Source organism: Monomorium pharaonis, unplaced genomic scaffold, assembly GCF_013373865.1.
Source record: "Monomorium pharaonis isolate MP-MQ-018 unplaced genomic scaffold, ASM1337386v2 scaffold_464, whole genome shotgun sequence".
Lineage (NCBI taxonomy): Eukaryota > Metazoa > Arthropoda > Insecta > Hymenoptera > Formicidae > Monomorium > Monomorium pharaonis.
The window spans coordinates 4,181-23,259 of record NW_023415763.1 but is presented as its reverse complement, the minus strand read 5'-3'; the positions used below and the strand labels follow the sequence as shown (position 1 = coordinate 23,259).

General features: G+C 31.4%; 1 long non-coding RNA gene across 1 annotated transcript; it reads right to left on the bottom strand.

The window, feature by feature from the left end:
• Nucleotides 1–4,476: 4,476 nt before the first annotated feature.
• On the bottom strand, nt 4,477–5,766 carry LOC105836439. Its single transcript, XR_004965310.1, has 5 exons — nt 5,625–5,766; nt 5,451–5,549; nt 5,218–5,356; nt 4,846–5,073; nt 4,477–4,649 (listed from the first exon to the last, which is right to left on the bottom strand). It is a non-coding gene; the product is annotated as a telomere length and silencing protein 1 homolog (long non-coding RNA).
• Nucleotides 5,767–19,079: the final 13,313 nt, after the last annotated feature.

Sequence of the window (19,079 nt, the reverse complement as noted above, 5' to 3'; positions counted from 1 at the left end):
TGAACGGGGACAGCGATAGTCGGCAGCACTATCGACCGTTGCTAGACAACCGTTGTCAACCGTTGATGCTGGCTACGTGTTAACGGTCCATAACAGTCAACGGTTGTGATCAGTTGTGATAACTTGTGCTAACCAGTGTGTAACAACAGTGTGTAACGAGCTGGACGTTATAAAAGGCTCTCAAAGGCTCTACAGTTTTGAAAGCAATTCTCTGAACGAAAAAGGTAATTGAAGTAATATTTATAATAATTTTTTGTAGTTATTTATATATAATCATTTTTTAACCCTTAACTGCCGGCGTGTTTTTTAGTAGGATCAGAGAGATAACTCTGGGGCTCGATTCTTGAATTCATTTGCAAGAGAAACATATTCACAAATATATATAATACGTAAATTTATGTATAAAATTGTATTGTGAATGGTTGTGTGAAATGTTACATGATGCTGTGGTTGCATTTTGGCTGTATTCCAAATTACATTGCAAGAACTGAAAATCTATAGTTCACATTATGTATACTATACATTTTCAGTACAAACAGTGAATTTTAGAATACAGCCATTATATGCTTTGCATCAAATTTTTTAACCACACCGGATATTATATAAATAAGGTATCCGACAGTCCGCAGTCTGTAAAGTGGGACGGAAAAATTTGTTGCAATTGTATAAAATATTAATATAAGAAGTATACAAATTTATTGTGTATAGAAAGAAAATTTAATTTTAATTATTTTGTTTATATTTTTAATTAATTTGCTTATACTAGTAATTTTATTATAATGTAGAGAAAATCTTTGTGACAAAAAGAATAAAGAAAATTTATTTAAATGTATATATAATTATAATAAATATAGAAATAAAAATAAAAATATTTATATTATAAATTTTTAATAATCTTAATTTTATATAAAAATCTTAATTTTAAAGTTAGTTTCATGCGAGAACAATTTATTACACTTTGTAGTCAAAATATCATATATTGTATTATTGCATTACAAATTTTCTTACTGTACTTTATTTATAGATTATATAGCACATCTATTTTGACTACAAAATGATATTGATTGTTCTTGTATGAACCACAATTAAAAATGCATGTAAATATATATACGTGCATATATATACATGCGATTTGAACGTAGCGCGACTAGTCACGTGATCGCATTTAGTTCGATGGTTCCGGGGACAGCGATAGAGGCGCTGAAAATCGTCGCCTGTTTTTACAAGAGGGAGTGCGCATACCCTGGAGGAACCTGAGAATGATCATCCCGTCATTTTAGGCAGAGAGGAACCTGAGAGAGCGGTGGAGAGCGGTCATCGCCGCGATGACATCGCGTCGTTTTAGATGTTTTCATCCATCAGCGCCTCTATGTGCACAAAATGTACATATTAAACTATGTAGTCAAATATCTATGAATCCCGTAGGTAATGTGCATGACTTTTTGGGTCTCTTCCGTGCTAGATATACATTTAAAAAAAGTAAGTGACCATTTATTCATATATCTTGTACATGAATAAAATAATTTAGAAAATTTGTGTCTATTGACTAGAGAATCGAGCATGAACCGATTCTTAAATGAAATTTTTTACTACACTAATAAAACTTTAATAAATATTCGTGTAAGTTTTTTTACATCCACTTATTCATTTAAAAATTATTTATCTAAAACAATAAAATAGGATAATTTTTGTTGCTTAAGCTATTGGAAGTCAAATTTTTTATCGTTTTCTTCTTTATAATATTGTATTGTTCCCTGATTATTTTTTCTTGATTCTTAAATTTAAATTACAATTAAAAAAACATCTGATGTAGAAATATATCTAATGTAAAAAATGATCGACGTTTACTTATATGCATTAAAAAACTATAACATATTTAATTATACAAGTTTAATTCAAAATTGTCTGAATTGCTTTTTAAATCTCTCATAATGGTAATCGTCCGTCGTCTTCTCTCCGTTATCTTTTTGTTTTCCTGGAATGTAGTGCATTTTTCCTTCTTTGGTAATGCATTTTTTCTTGTTACCGGATTCCTGCTGTAACTTTTGGAAATTTGAGTCGTGAATCGTCCGTCGTCTTCTAACTAATGTTGAGTAAAATTACAATAAATCTCACTCACAATTTTATATTTAACATAAAGAAATTAAATGTATAAAAACAAAGAATGCGTAGTTAGTAAATACCAACATGTTTAAAATCTAAAAATGTTGTCCTATTTTTGCTGCTACAACATTGTCAAAACGTTGCAATAATGTAGTGGCAGTAACTGTGCTAGACAAAAATGCTGCAATTTAAACTGCAACAACGTTATCGCAGCCGTTTTACAGCTTTACGTGCTACTTGGGTTCATTATCTGCGCGTAGCTGATGGTAAGATATACAATTTTCAAAATATATTTACTCAAATTGTATACTTGATTCGAGTCGGTTTAAATATCTTCGCACATGTATATTGCAAATACGTAAGATTTATGAAGCAAGTTAGGTGACATGAAGTTGCTCATATTTGTGTTTTGCAGATCCAACGTATTTTGCTCAACGACGTGCAGAGATGATCTGTTATGATAAAGTGATAGGAAAAATGTGAGTTTTACATCCCAATGTACGGTAAAAGTTTGATTTAAATATTTCTTATTCTGCGAATCATTTGGAAGAGGAGAAAGAACAGAATACTTAGTATCATAGACCATATTAGTCTTCTTCTTCGTCGTTTTAATTGAAAAGAATGTGATTTTGTGCTGAAAAAAATTACAATCTTATATAATTTAATAAAATAGTAAAAAAGAAACTAAACAAAAAATTTATTACCTTAATCTTCTCTAAGAATAAATATTTTTATTATCAAAAATTTTAGGAGAAACTGCCTTCGCCTCTTCCTCCATTTCCTTTATGTCCGTCAAATCTCGTTATCACTTGTTGCATAATTTATTATACTTTGGCAGTTTGAATGACTCAGTCGCGTGTTATTATTTTCTTCCCTGGAGCTACGACAAGATTCAGCTTGTTCAAAATATCCCGTAATTCATTGATGATATTAAAGCTTTGATTAAAAATATTTAAAAAATATTCAATAAAGATTTCTCTTAAATTTTTAAATAGACATTTGATAGTTATACCTTAAGATTCTTACAGTACTAATATGTAAAAAAAGGATAATGTGTACAATCATAAATATATACAATCATATAGGTACAATCATAAATATGTACATATCTCGTATACGATCAATTTTTCACCTATTTAAAATAATTTAAAAATGTGAAAACTCATAAGCATACACTTTTAAGATTTTAGAACAAATATATGTACTTTGGAAAAAAAGTATAAATTATATTTATAATAATTTATAATAATTTAACTATCTAAAACTATATCATATAATTATATCATAAAGATTAATAGATATTTTAAATACTAGCGCAAGATATATTTATAAAAAAGAGATCTAAATCCACAATAATATTACTAACTCGGTACAATCTAGTTTTTTTATCTCCCATTTCAAGGATTTGGAGCTAAAAGATGGCCTCCTGTGAATCATACATCCGGAAACAGAATTTCGCTATCTTATTTTGATATTTCATATTTCTGTATGGTTTATGAATTTTATAATAATTAGGTATATATTTTATTACAGATGGCTATAGCAACACTTTTATAATTATTAAATAAAAAGATGTTCTCTATAAAGCACAAGATAAAAAATGTAGGCAATATGAAAAATAAAAAAATAAAAAATAAATACAGGTAATTTTTATACGCATCATTGTGTTAGTAGTGCAAAACGTAAAAGAATAACCACATTGAAAAATCCCATAGAAATACAAGCTTTATAAAAGTAAAAATTCAAAGCTAAAAACTAGATAATTCACCTTTGTCATATCCTGTGTACTACCCATTGGCCGAGACATCGTAGCTACGCTGGCTCTCTTTCTAGCTTTAAAAAAAAGGAAGTTGACGAGGGAAAAAACAAAACGATTAATCAACAGAACAAAGTTAAAAAATGATTAAAAGTGCAACTTATGAGAGATGCATATTATGTTTATTATGTAAAATGTCATACTAAGTTACCATTAACATAATTCGCCTGACATTCCTGCTGTTGGACCAAAATCACTCCTCAAATTTTCTCGCTTGTCTGTTTCCTACATCCATTTTTTAATACAATTACTCCAGCAGTCTCTACCTAATGTCAATGACAAATCCAATTCTTCAAATATTTCAAAGATCAAATTCCTTGTTTTCTATTTAATAATTAGAAAAGTGTTGCTATAGCCATCTGTAATAAAATATATACCTAATTATTATAAAATTCATAAACCATATAGAAATATAAGTATGAAATATCAAAATAATAAGTTGTAAATATTTTTTTAATGTAAACTTTATATCAGTTTAATTAAAATAACATTTTTTACTTAAAAATGGAAATTATATATTAAGTTTTTTCTACTTGTTCTGGTATAATAATCCAATCCTATCTATGAAAAATGATAAAGAGAATAAAATCCATACGTCTGTTGTGTTGCACAAAATTCACAGCCATATTTGTAGGCACAAACAGTGAGGGCCTATCTTTTTTTCTGTGTCTATCCCAAAAGAAGTTTTAATTTTGCCTCCTCTGCAGCTTCAATGTTACGAATTTTGGTTCTGAAAATTAATTGCGCTTTTAAGGAAAATATTGATTATAAAACTTATGTTTTAAAAACTGTACAACAATAAATAAAGTTAAATCATTATTTGATGTTATTTTAACTTTAATTAATTATTTCCATATACCTGCATGCAATATATATTTAACATTTAAAAAATATTTATTGTATAATTGTAATATAAATGTACTCACTCTATGCCAAGATCGACTTCTGGAATACCAAAAGAAGCAAACAGCATTCAATTCAAATGCATTTTCTCGCTACAACTAGTTAAGCTCTGCCTCAAATGTTCTGGTACTGCGTGCAACGCTGCTTCCTCTGGCAAGCAATATGATTCCTTATTATTATTGGTACTATTCACTGCATCGTTATTATTTTTACTATTGCATTTCAACAATTCTTTTTCTATATACTTGACCCTATAAATAAGAATAGTTACATAAGGATGCAAGACATACAAATGCAATGATTAATAATTCCAGTAAAATACATGTTCTTATTGCTGATTAAATATCGATAAAAAAATATATAAAAGAGAAAGAAGCAAACGTCGTCGTACGTACATTTCTTCGCTTTATCGCCATTATTATTTTTCATGTTAAATTGCATTCCAATGCCAGTGTTGTATGCGTCATTCGGCTTGTTTTGTATTTTTCAACGCAACCATACCATTCCTCCAATTTTCATGTTAAAGGAATCCGACTAAATTAACATAGATCTTGCGTCATCTTTCCTATCTATAGTATATTTCATTTTTATTATGTATACAAACATTATGTATATAAAAGTGTCTTACTGTCAAGATTGGATACAATGGTTTCTCCGAACGCCAAACCAACAATATTGACACCGATCTCTTAGTTTCTGAATGATCTTTGTTTCCTCGACTTTCTCCCTGAAATAAGTTTCCTCTTAATCTAAGTTCTATGCTACACAATTAATTAAAAACAGAATAATGTGGAATCCTAACTTGGACATTTCCTCTCCCTCGCTCAAACCGAGAAGCTTCGCGTTTCCTTAAAGGTTTCGTCTTCTTCTTCTTTTTAAACTGGATATTATGCGTTTCGTCGTCGTCGCATCCCATTCTTTCTTAATTAATTAAACCTGCTATATTGAACTACCTCCTTCCAAGTAAAATCCAAACAGGGGGTATTTTCAAGGTTAGTTTCGTCCGAAGGTTAGTTCCGTCGCGACGGAATCAATGTTCCCAAAACTGACTGGAAAAATTATTGTAAATAAAAAAATACATTTTTATTAAAAAAACAATATTTTTCTGTTACTTTATATAAATTTAATGTATAGATAAAATAATTTATTTAATAATATCGAATCTATCGAATCAATTATCGATCGATGTGGGAGATCGATTTAACTCATATTTTAATTTATGCATACTTTTTATTTTTATGTAAAAGTAATTACAATTTGTAAAACATGAATTAATAATAATTAGCTTTATTAGTGTGAAAAACGCAAAGTTCAAAACGGTATATATATATATATATATACATATATATCGCAGAAGCACTCATCTTGACGCGTGAAGTTAGCGCTAGAGATGATCATCTCTGGTTCGAGCCAACTTAATTCGGTTCTCTATTATAGGGGTTCACATGACTTCCGGAACGGAACGGGACGCTGGGTTCACTTTCTTTCCGGAACGGAACGGGACGTGGGACAGACTAGTTCCCGATCGAGTCTTCTTCGGAAATCGTCTAATCGGTAAATATGATGCATATTTAGCTTGTACTGTGTTTCGTGCGAACGCTTATTTTTCGTAGCGTAAATCGCGACATGTGGAGCGGTCGGGCGATTAATACATGCGACAATAATTCCGTGTCAAAGTCGATCGCGCGGGAAAGGTACCCCCTTCGCCATATTAACAGCGTTCTCTCTTTATTTCACTCGCGGAATCCGTGACAATCAGTAGCAATCCCGAGGCGTATCGGCTCCGTGACGTGTAATTGTCGCGCGAAGTTAATCCGGATGATAAATGAAACTGCCTCAGATCATTCTAAATCATATTTACCTGTCATTTTCAGATGTGGAACGACACGCCGCCGCAAGTGCTACAACAAGTGCTATCGCTAAGTATTTAATCGGTAAGTCTTATTAGGTTAAATTTGTGTCGTAAATCGCTCGAACGCGTATACACTCATACTCGTTCGAACGCAGATCGCGATATGTTAATCATGGCCCACGAAGTTGACTGTGGGCCTAGGAAAGAAACTTCTATCGCCATTCTTAATTGCAATTTTTTCTCATTTTCAGAACGCGACAGAGGTGGAACGACCCAGCGCTGTATAGAACGGCATCGCAGATCATAACTGGTAAGTGTAACGTACATATCTCAGTAAGCAAAAAATAATTTAAGATTTTGTAAATCATGAACTAAGATTTTATTTAATTATAACTCTATCGTAGTTTATTATAACATTAAAATAACATTAATAAGTATCAAATTTGTTAATTCTTTTTATGAATTGTGATAATGATTTATTTGATGTTTTCAACATCATTTTAATTTTATACATACAGCTTTCCAATAGAAAACAACTAAATTTATCCAGTAAACTAAATTTCTTTACATCTTCTGTTAAATGAATAAGATTATGAACATTATGATTTATAAATTCTTATTTATATAAGTCACCAAATTCTTTTACAAAATATTATAATAATTTATTTGCCTAAATACATTTTGTTACTAAATCGTCACATATTAGTATCCGAATTGCGCAATGTAAAGACAGAAGATGCAGATAATAATATTTTTAAAAATATGGTTTCATCATCCATGGACCATAATGTAACAAAAAGTTCTAACCGCTTTCCATATGTCATATTCTGTTATTAGTCTAAGTTTTCTTGCAAATTTATAACGAGTTGATTTATATATTAATTTTAGTTTTTTATTAATTGCATCAATATTTTTTTTATCAGACGAGTTTCGTGAATGCCTTTAATACAAAAACTTAACAAATATTTCATAATTTCTAATAGCACAAAATGTATATAGTCTAAAAAAAACATTTGTGACAAGTCCAATTTTTAAATCACATAAAATAGACTTTTTTGAAAAAATCTTCATTAGTCTGTAAATAAAATTCATTTATTCGTAGTTTTGACTTTAATTCTGAGAGAGTCATTCCATTGATTGTAAATAGACTTCGGGCCAATATTTAATATAACTATGATAAGAGTTAAAAATTTTACACACATATAAAGACAACGCAAAGAATCTTACTAATGTTTACTTTTAAAACTCGATTATTTAAAGGCAAACTTTTTGTTTAAAAACTTTTCATTTTTTAAATCTATTTTTCTAAAAAAACATTACTGTTATTAAGCTTATTATATCCATGATAAACAGCAAATGGGAATGGCTTGAGTTGCTATTATTCATCAATTTTAACTAAAATAAACCAAAATTGACAGCCACTACTTTTCGTTAGAAAAAATCCGTAGGAAAAAATTATTAAAAATTGCTGCACAAAAAATTGCATATTTTTGGGCACGAATTTCTGCAGTTTTTAGAGAATTTTGTACAAAGTATTCGCCTTCAAAATTCTTCTGCAAAAAAGTTTGCAGGATTTTATGTAATTTGGTTAAAATGCAAAAAATTTCAGAAAACATATAATTCTGGAAAATATTGTGCAGAAAAATTCTGAAGGTAAAAACATTGTACAAAAATTTATAAAATGCGCAGAAATTCATCCACAAAAATACGTAATTTTGGTGCAATAATTATGCATAACTTTTTCTACGGAAATTGATTAATATTAATTGATATTTTAACTCAATCTCTTAAAAAATTACTTTGAATTAATTGTAACAATACTTTGGTTTAAATCTAAAGTGACGTGCTGCACAGTTATGACAATTCGAACAAAAATTATACTTGTATAGTTTTGTGCTTTAATACCGTTTATAAACGAAGTTCTGGCGATTAAAAATTTCCAAATAATTTTTTGAGCCCGAAAGCAACACGTCACTCGAATAAAAGTGTCGTCTTGAGTAGTTATGACAATTCAGGCAACATTTCTCGATAAATCTTGTATAGTTCTGTGCTTTGATATCATTATTTGACAGAGTTCTAGCGTCTAAAATTGTGCACATAATCTTAAATGCGCGAAATCAGCACGACACACGAAAAAATGTGTCGTGCTGGAAAGTTATTGCAATTCTGGCGACATATCTCGGTAGTTCTCGTATAGATCCTTGCTTTGACATCGTTTTTAAACAAAGATTTAGCGTTTAAAATTGTGCATATAACTTTAAATGCGCGAAATCAGCACGACATTAAAAAAAATGTGTCGTGCTGGATAGTTTTGACATATCTGGCGACAAATCTCGACAGTTCTTGTATAGATCTGTGTTTTTCTATAATTATCAAACAAAGTTCTATCGTTTAAACTTGTGTACACAATTTTAAGAGGTTGAAATCAGCACGAAAATTAATTTTAATTGTCGTGCTGGATAGTTTTTAGATATCTGGCGACAATTCTCGACAGTTCTCGTATTCTGCTGTGTTCTTCTATAATATTTAAACAGAGTTCTAACGTTTAAACTTGTGTACATAATTTTAAAATGCTGAAATCAGCACAAAACTTAATTTAATTGTCGTGCTGGATAGTTTTTAGATATCTGGCGACAATTCTTGACAGTTCTCGTATTCTGCATTGTTTTTTTTAATTTTTAAACAGAGTTCTAACGTTTAAACTTGTGTACATAATTTTAAAATGCTGAAATCAGCACGAAACTTAAATTTAATTGTCGTGCTGGATAATTTTGACGTATCTGGCAACAATTCTCGACAGTTCTCGTATTCTGCATTGTTTTTTCTTAATTTTTAAACAGAGTTCTATCGTTTTAACTTGTGTACACAATTTTAAGGAGCTGAAATCAGCACAAAAATTAATTTTAATTGTCGTGCTGGATAGTTTTTAGATATCTGGCGACAATTCTCGACAGTTCTCGTATTCTGCATTGTTTTATCTTAATGTTTAAACAGAGTTCTAACGTTCTAACTTGTGTACACAATTTTAAGAAGCTGAAATCAGCACGAAAATTAATTTTAATTGTCGTGCTGGATAGTTTTTAGATATCTGGCGACAATTCTCGACAGTTCTCGTATTCTGCATTGTTTTTTCTTAATGTTTAAACAGAGTTCTAACGTTCTAACTTGTGTACACAATTTTAAGAAGCTGAAATCAGCCCGAAAATTAATTTTTGTTGTCGTGCTGGATAGTTTTTACATATCTGGCGACAATTCTCGACAGTTCTCGTATTCTGCATTGTTTTTTCTTAATGTTTAAACAGAGTTCTAACGTTCTAACTTGTGTACACAATTTTAAGAAGCTGAAATCAGCACGAAAATTAATTTTAATTGTCGTGCTGGATAGTTTTTAGATATCTGGCGACAATTCTCGACAGTTCTCGTATTCTGCATTGTTTTTTCTTAATGTTTAAACAGAGTTCTAACGTTCTAGCTTGTGTACACAATTTAAGAAGCTGAAATCAGCATGAAAATTAATTTTAATTGTCGTGCTGGATAGTTTTTAGATATCTGGCGACAATTCTCGACAGTTCTCGTATTCTGCATTGTTTTTTCTTAATGTTTAAACAGAGTTCTAACGTTCTAACTTGTGTACACAATTTTAAGAGGCTGAAATCAGCACGAAAATTAATTTTCGTTGTCGTGTTGGATAGTTTTTACATATCTGGCGACAATTCTCCAAAGTTCTCGTATTCTGCATTGTTTTTTCTTAATGTTTAAACAGAGTTCTAACGTTCTAACTTGTGTACACAATTTTAAGAAGCTGAAATCAGCACGAAAATTAATTTTAATTTTCGTGCTGGATAGTTTTTAGATATCTGGCGACAATTCTCGACAGTTCTCGTATTCTGCATTGTTTTTTCTTAATGTTTAAACAGAGTTCTAACGTTCTAACTTGTGTACACAATTTTAAGAAGCTGAAATCAGCCCGAAAATTAATTTTCGTTGTCGTGCTGGATAGTTTTTACATATCTGGCGACAATTCTCCACAGTTCTCGTATTCTGCATTGTTTTTTCTTAAAGTTTAAACAGAGTTCTAACGTTCTAACTTGTGTACACAATTTTAAGAGGCTGAAATCAGCACGAAAATTAATTTTAATTGTCGTGCTGGATAGTTTTTAGATATCTGGCGACAATTCTCGACAGTTCTCGTATTCTGCATTGTTTTTTCTTAATGTTTAAACAGAGTTCTAACGTTCTAACTTGTGTACACAATTTTAAGAAGCTGAAATCAGCCCGAAAATTAATTTTTGTTGTCGTGCTGGATAGTTTTTACATATCTGGCGACAATTCTCAACAGTTCTCGTATTCTCCATTGTTTTTTCTTAATGTTTAAACAGAGTTCTAACGTTCTAACTTGTGTACACAATTTTAAGAAGCTGAAATCAGCATGAAAATTAATTTTAATTGTCGTGCTGGATAGTTTTTAGATATCTGGCGACAATTCTCGACAGTTCTCGTATTCTGCATTGTTTTTTCTTAATGTTTAAACAGAGTTCTATCGTTTAAACTTCTGTTCACAATTTTAAGAAGTTGAAATCAGAACGAAAATTAATTTTAATTGTCGTGCTGGATAGTTTTTAGATATTTGGCGACAATTCTCGACAGTTCTCGTACTCTGCATTGTTTTTTCTTAATGTTTAAACAGAGTTCTAACGTTCTAACTTGTGTACACAATTTTAACAAGCTGAAATCAGCCCGAAAATTAATTTTCGTTGTCGTGCTGGATAGTTTTTACATATCTGGCGACAATTCTCCACAGTTCTCGTATTCTGCATTGTTTTTTCTTAATGTTTAAACAGAGTTCTAACGTCCTAACTTGTGTACACAATTTTAAGAGGCTGAAATCAGCACGAAAATTAATTTTAATTGTCGTGCTGGATAGTTTTTACATATCTGGCGAAAATTCTCCACAGTTCTCGTATTCTGCATTGTTTTTTCTTAATGTTTAAACAGAGTTCTAACGTTCTAACTTGTGTACACAATTTTAAGAAGCTGAAATCAGCACGAAAATTAATTTTAATTGTCGTGCTGGATAGTTTTTAGATATCTGGCGACAATTCTCGACAGTTCTCGTATTCTGCATTGTTTTTTCTTAATGTTTAAACAGAGTTCTAACGTTCTAACTTGTGTACACAATTTTAAGAAGCTGAAATCAGCCCGAAAATTAATTTTTGTTGTCGTGCTGGATAGTTTTTACATATCTGGCGACAATTCCCAACAGTTCTCGTATTCTGCATTGTTTTTTCTTAATGTTTAAACAGAGTTCTAACGTTCTAACTTGTGTACACAATTTTAAGAAGCTGAAATCAGCACGAAAATTAATTTTAATTGTCGTGCTGGATAGTTTTTAGATATCTGGCGACAATTCTCGACAGTTCTCGTATTCTGCATTGTTTTTTCTTAATGTTTAAACAGAGTTCTAACGTTCTAACTTGTGTACACAATTTTAAGAAGCTGAAATCAGCCCGAAAATTAATTTTTGTTGTCGTGCTGGATAGTTTTTACATATCTGGCGACAATTCCCAACAGTTCTCGTATTCTGCATTGTTTTTTTCTTAATGTTTAAACAGAGTTCTAACGTTCTAACTTGTGTACACAATTTTAAGAAGCTGAAATCAGCACGAAAATTAATTTTAATTGTCGTGCTGGATAGTTTTTAGATATCTGGCGACAATTCTCGACAGTTCTCGTATTCTGCATTGTTTTTTCTTAATGTTTAAACAGAGTTCTAACGTTCTAGCTTGTGTACACAATTTAAGAAGCTGAAATCAGCATGAAAATTAATTTTAATTGTCGTGCTGGATAGTTTTTAGATATCTGGCGACAATTCTCGACAGTTCTCGTATTCTGCATTGTTTTTTCTTAATGTTTAAACAGAGTTTCTAACGTTCTAACTTGTGTACACAATTTTAAGAGGCTGAAATCAGCACGAAAATTAATTTTCGTTGTCGTGTTGGATAGTTTTTACATATCTGGCGACAATTCTCCAAAGTTCTCGTATTCTGCATTGTTTTTTCTTAATGTTTAAACAGAGTTCTAACGTTCTAACTTGTGTACACAATTTTAAGAAGCTGAAATCAGCACGAAAATTAATTTTAATTTTCGTGCTGGATAGTTTTTAGATATCTGGCGACAATTCTCGACAGTTCTCGTATTCTGCATTGTTTTTTCTTAATGTTTAAACAGAGTTCTAACGTTCTAACTTGTGTACACAATTTTAAGAAGCTGAAATCAGCCCGAAAATTAATTTTCGTTGTCGTGCTGGATAGTTTTTACATATCTGGCGACAATTCTCCACAGTTCTCGTATTCTGCATTGTTTTTTCTTAAAGTTTAAACAGAGTTCTAACGTTCTAACTTGTGTACACAATTTTAAAGAGGCTGAAATCAGCACGAAAATTAATTTTAATTGTCGTGCTGGATAGTTTTTAGATATCTGGCGACAATTCTCGACAGTTCTCGTATTCTGCATTGTTTTTTCTTAATGTTTAAACAGAGTTCTAACGTTCTAGCTTGTGTACACAATTTAAGAAGCTGAAATCAGCATGAAAATTAATTTTAATTGTCGTGCTGGATAGTTTTTAGATATCTGGCGACAATTCTCGACAGTTCTCGTATTCTGCATTGTTTTTTCTTAATGTTTAAACAGAGTTCTAACGTTCTAACTTGTGTACACAATTTTAAGAGGCTGAAATCAGCACGAAAATTAATTTTCGTTGTCGTGTTGGATAGTTTTTACATATCTGGCGACAATTCTCCAAAGTTCTCGTATTCTGCATTGTTTTTTCTTAATGTTTAAACAGAGTTCTAACGTTCTAACTTGTGTACACAATTTTAAGAAGCTGAAATCAGCACGAAAATTAATTTAATTTTCGTGCTGGATATTTTTTAGATATCTGGCGACAATTCTCGACAGTTCTCGTATTCTGCATTGTTTTTTCTTAATGTTTAAACAGAGTTCTAACGTTCTAACTTGTGTACACAATTTTAAGAAGCTGAAATCAGCCCGAAAATAATTTTCGTTGTCGTGCTGGATAGTTTTTACATATCTGGCGACAATTCTCCACAGTTCTCGTATTCTGCATTGTTTTTTCTTAAAGTTTAAACAGAGTTCTAACGTTCTAACTTGTGTACACAATTTTAAGAGGCTGAAATCCAGCACGAAAATTAATTTTAATTGTCGTGCTGGATAGTTTTTAGATATCTGGCGACAATTCTCGACAGTTCTCGTATTCTGCATTGTTTTTTCTTAATGTTTAAACAGAGTTCTAACGTTCTAACTTGTGTACACAATTTTAAGAAGCTGAAATCAGCCCGAAAATTAATTTTTGTTGTCGTGCTGGATAGTTTTTACATATCTGGCGACAATTCTCAACAGTTCTCGTATTCTCCATTGTTTTTTCTTAATGTTTAAACAGAGTTCTAACGTTCTAACTTGTGTACACAATTTTAAGAAGCTGAAATCAGCATGAAAATTAATTTTAATTGTCGTGCTGGATAATTTTTAGATATCTGGTGACAATTCTCGACAGTTCTCGTATTCTGCATTGTTTTTTCTTAATGTTTAAACAGAGTTCTATCGTTTAAACTTCTGTTCACAATTTTAAGAAGTTGAAATCAGAACGAAAATTAATTTTCGTTGTCGTGCTGGATAGTTTTTACATATCTGGCGACAATTCTCCACAGTTCTCGTATTCTGCATTGTTTTTTCTTAATGTTTAAACAGAGTTCTAACGTCCTAACTTGTGTACACAATTTTAAGAGGCTGAAATCAGCACGAAAATTAATTTTAATTGTCGTGCTGGATAGTTTTTACATATCTGGCGAAAATTCTCACAGTTCTCGTATTCTGCATTGTTTTTTCTTAATGTTTAAACAGAGTTCTAACGTTCTAACTTGTGTACACAATTTTAAGAAGCTGAAATCAGCCCGAAAATTAATTTTTGTTGTCGTGCTGGATAGTTTTTACATATCTGGCGACAATTCCCAACAGTTCTCGTATTCTGCATTGTTTTTTCTTAATGTTTAAACAGAGTTCTAACGTTCTAACTTGTGTACACAATTTTAAGAAGCTGAAATCAGCACGAAAATTAATTTTAATTGTCGTGCTGGATAGTTTTTAGATATCTGGCGACAATTCTCGACAGTTCTCGTATTCTGCATTGTTTTTTCTTAATGTTTAAACAGAGTTCTAACGTTCTAACTTGTGTACACAATTTTAAGAAGCTGAAATCAGCCCGAAAATTAATTTTTGTTGTCGTGCTGGATAGTTTTTACATATCTGGCGACAATTCCCAACAGTTCTCGTATTCTGCATTGTTTTTTTCTTAATGTTTTAAACAGAGTTCTAACGTTCTAACTTGTGTACACAATTTTAAGAGCTGAAATCAGCACGAAAATTAATTTAATTGTCGTGCTGGGTAGTTTTTAGATATCTGGCGACAATTCTCGACAGTTCTCGTATTCTGCATTGTTTTTTCTTAATATTTAAACAGAGTTCTAACGTTCTAGCTTGTGTACACAATTTAAGAAGCTGAAATCAGCATGAAAATTAATTTTAATTGTCGTGCTGGATAGTTTTTAGATATCTGGCGACAATTCTCGACAGTTCTCGTATTCTGCATTGTTTTTTCTTAATGTTTAAACAGAGTTCTAACGTTCTAACTTGTGTACACAATTTTAAGAGGCTGAAATCAGCACGAAAATTAATTTTCGTTGTCGTGTTGGATAGTTTTTACATATCTGGCGACAATTCTCCAAAGTTCTCGTATTCTGCATTGTTTTTTCTTAATGTTTAAACAGAGTTCTAACGTTCTAACTTGTGTACACAATTTTAAGAAGCTGAAATCAGCACGAAAATTAATTTTAATTTTCGTGCTGGATAGTTTTTAGATATCTGGCGACAATTCTCGACAGTTCTCGTATTCTGCATTGTTTTTTCTTAATGTTTAAAACAGAGTTCTAACGTTCTAACTTGTGTACACAATTTTAAGAAGCTGAAATCAGCACGAAAATTAATTTTAATTTTCGTGCTGGATAGTTTTAGATATCTGGCGACAATTCTCGACAGTTCTCGTATTCTGCATTGTTTTTTCTTAATGTTTAAACAGAGTTCTAACGTTCTAAGCTTGTGTACACAATTTAAGAGGCTGAAATCAGCATGAAAATTAATTTTAATTGTCGTGCTGGATAGTTTTTAGATATCTGGCGACAATTCTCGACAGTTTCTCGTATTCTGCATTGTTTTTTCTTAATGTTTAAACAGAGTTCTAACGTTCTAACTTGTGTACACAATTTTAAGAGGCTGAAATCAGCACGAAAATTAATTTTCGTTGTCGTGTTGGATAGTTTTTAAATATCTGGCGACAATTCCAACAGTTCTCGTATTCTGCATTGTTTTTCTTAATGTTTAAAACAGAGTTCTAACGTTCTAACTTGTGTACACAATTTTAAGAAGCTGAAATCGCACGAAAATTAATTTTTAATTGTCGTGCTGGATAGTTTTTACATATCTGGCGACAATTCTCGACAGTTCTCTATTCTGCATTGTTTTTTCTTAATGTTTAAACAGAGTTCTAACGTTCTAACTTGTGTACACAATTTTAAGAAGCTGAAATCAGCACGAAAATTAATTTTATTGTCGTGCTGGATAGTTTTTAGATATCTGGCGACAATTCTCGACAGTTCTCGTATTCTGCATTGTTTTTTCTTAATGTTTAAACAGAGTTCTAACGTTCTAACTTGTGTACACAATTTTAAGAAGGCTGAAATCAGCACGAAATTAATTTTAATTGTCGTGCTGGTAGTTTTTAGATATCTGGCGACAATTCTCGACAGTTCTCGTATTCTGCATTGTTTTTTCTTAATGTTTAAACAGAGTTCTAACGTTCTACTTGTGTACACAATTTTAAGAAGCTGAAATCAGCAATGAAAATTAATTTTAATTGTCGTGCTGGATAGTTTTTAGATATCTGGCGACAATTCTCGACAGTTCTCGTATTCTGCATTGTTTTTTCTTAATGTTTAAACAGAGTTCTAACGTTCTAACTTGTGTACACAATTTAAGAAGCTGAAATCAGCCGAAATTAATTTTCGTTGTCGTGCTGGATAGTTTTTACATATCTGGCGACAATTCTCCACAGTTCTCGTATTCTGCATTGTTTTTTTCTAAAGTTTAAACAGAGTTCTAACGTTCTAACTTGTGTACACAATTTTAAGAGGCTGAAATCAGCACGAAAATTAATTTAATTGTCGTGCTGGATAGTTTTTAGATATCTGGCGACAATTCTCGACAGTTCTCGTATTCTGCATTGTTTTTTCTTAATGTTTAAACAGAGTTCTAACGTTCTAACTTGTGTACACAATTTAAGAAGCTGAAATCAGCCCGAAAATTAATTTTTGTTGTCGTGCTGGATAGTTTTTACATATCTGGCGACAATTCCAACAGTTCTCGTATTCTGCATTGTTTTTTTCTTATGTTTAAACAGAGTTCTAACGTTCTAACTTGTGTACACAATTTTAAGAAGCTGAAATCAGCACGAAAATTAATTTAATTGTCGTGCTGGATAGTTTTTAGATATCTGGCGACAATTCTCGACAGTTCTCGTATTCTGCATTGTTTTTCTTAATGTGTAAACAGAGTTCTAACGTTCTAACTTGTGTACACAATTTTAAGAAGCTGAAATCAGCCCGAAAATTAATTTTGTTGTCGTGCTGGATAGTTTTTAGATATCTGGCGACAATTCTCGACAGTTCTCGTATTCTGCATTGTTTTTTTCTTAATGTTTAAACAGAGTTCTAACGTTCTAACTTGTGTACACAATTTTAAGAAGCTGAAATCAGCCCGAAAATTAATTTTTGTTGTCGTGCTGGATAGTTTTTAGATATCTGGCGACAATTCTCGACAGTTCTCGTATTCTGCATTGTTTTTTCTTAATGTTTAAACAGAGTTCTAACGTTCTAGCTTGTGTACACAATTTAAGAAGCTGAAAATCAGCATGAAAATTAATTTAATTGTCGTGCTGGATAGTTTTAGATATCTGGCGACAATTCTCGACAGTTCTCGTATTCTGCATTGTTTTTTCTTAATGTTTAAACAGAGTTCTAACGTTCTAACTTGTGTACACAATTTTAAGAAGCTGAAATCAGCACGAAAATTAATTTTCGTTGTCGTGTGGATAGTTTTTACATATCTGGCGACAATTCTCCAAAGTTCTCGTATTCTGCATTGTTTTTTCTTAATGTTTAAACAGAGTTCTAACGTTCTAACTTGTGTACACAATTTTAAGAAGCTGAAATCAGCACGAAAATTAATTTTAATTGTCGTGCTGGATAGTTTTTAGATATCTGGCGACAATTCTCGACAGTTCTCGTATTCTGCATTGTTTTTCTTAATGTTTAAACAGAGTTCTAACGTTCTAAGCTTGTGTACACAATTTTAAGAAGCTGAAATCAGCCCGAAAATTAATTTTAAGTTGTCGTGCTGGATAGTTTTTAGATATCTGGCGACAATTCTCGACAGTTCTCGTATTCTGCATTGTTTTTTTTTAAAGTTTAAACAGAGTTTCTAACGTTCTAACTTGTGTACACAATTTTAAGAAGCTGAAATCAGCCCGAAAATTAATTTTTGTTGTCGTGCTGGATAGTTTTTACATAGCTGGCGACAATTCTCAACAGTTCTCGGTATTCTCCATTGTTTTTTCTTAATGTTTAAACAGAGTTCTAACGTTCTAACTTGTGGTACACAATTTTAAAGAAGCTGAAATCAGCATGAAAATTAATTTTAATTGTCGTGCTGGATAGTTTTTTAGATATCTGGCGACAATTCTCTGACAGTTCTGCGTATTCTGCATTGTTTTTTTCTTAATGTTTAAACAGGTTCTATCGTTTAAACTTCTGTTCACAATTTTAAGAAGTTGAATCAGAACGAAAAATTAATTTAATTGTCGTGCTGGATAGTTTTTAGATATTTGGCGACAATTCTCGACAGTTCTCGTACTCTGCATTGTTTTTTCTTAGATGTTTTAAACAGAGGTTTCTAACGTTCTAACTTGTGTACACAATTTTAACAAGCTGAAATCAGCCCGAAAATTAATTTTCAGTTGTCGTGCTGGATAGTTTTTTACATATCTGGCGACAATTCTCCACAGTTCTCGTATTCTGCATTGTTTTTTCTTAATGTTTAAACAGAGTTCTAACGTCCTAACTTGTGTACACATTTTAAGAGCTGAAATCAGCACGAAAATTAATTTTAATTGTCGTGCTGGATAGTTTTTACATATCTGGCGAAAATTCTCCACAGTTCTCGTATTCTGCATTGTTTTTTCTTAATGTTAAACAGAGTTCTACGTTCTACTTGTGTACA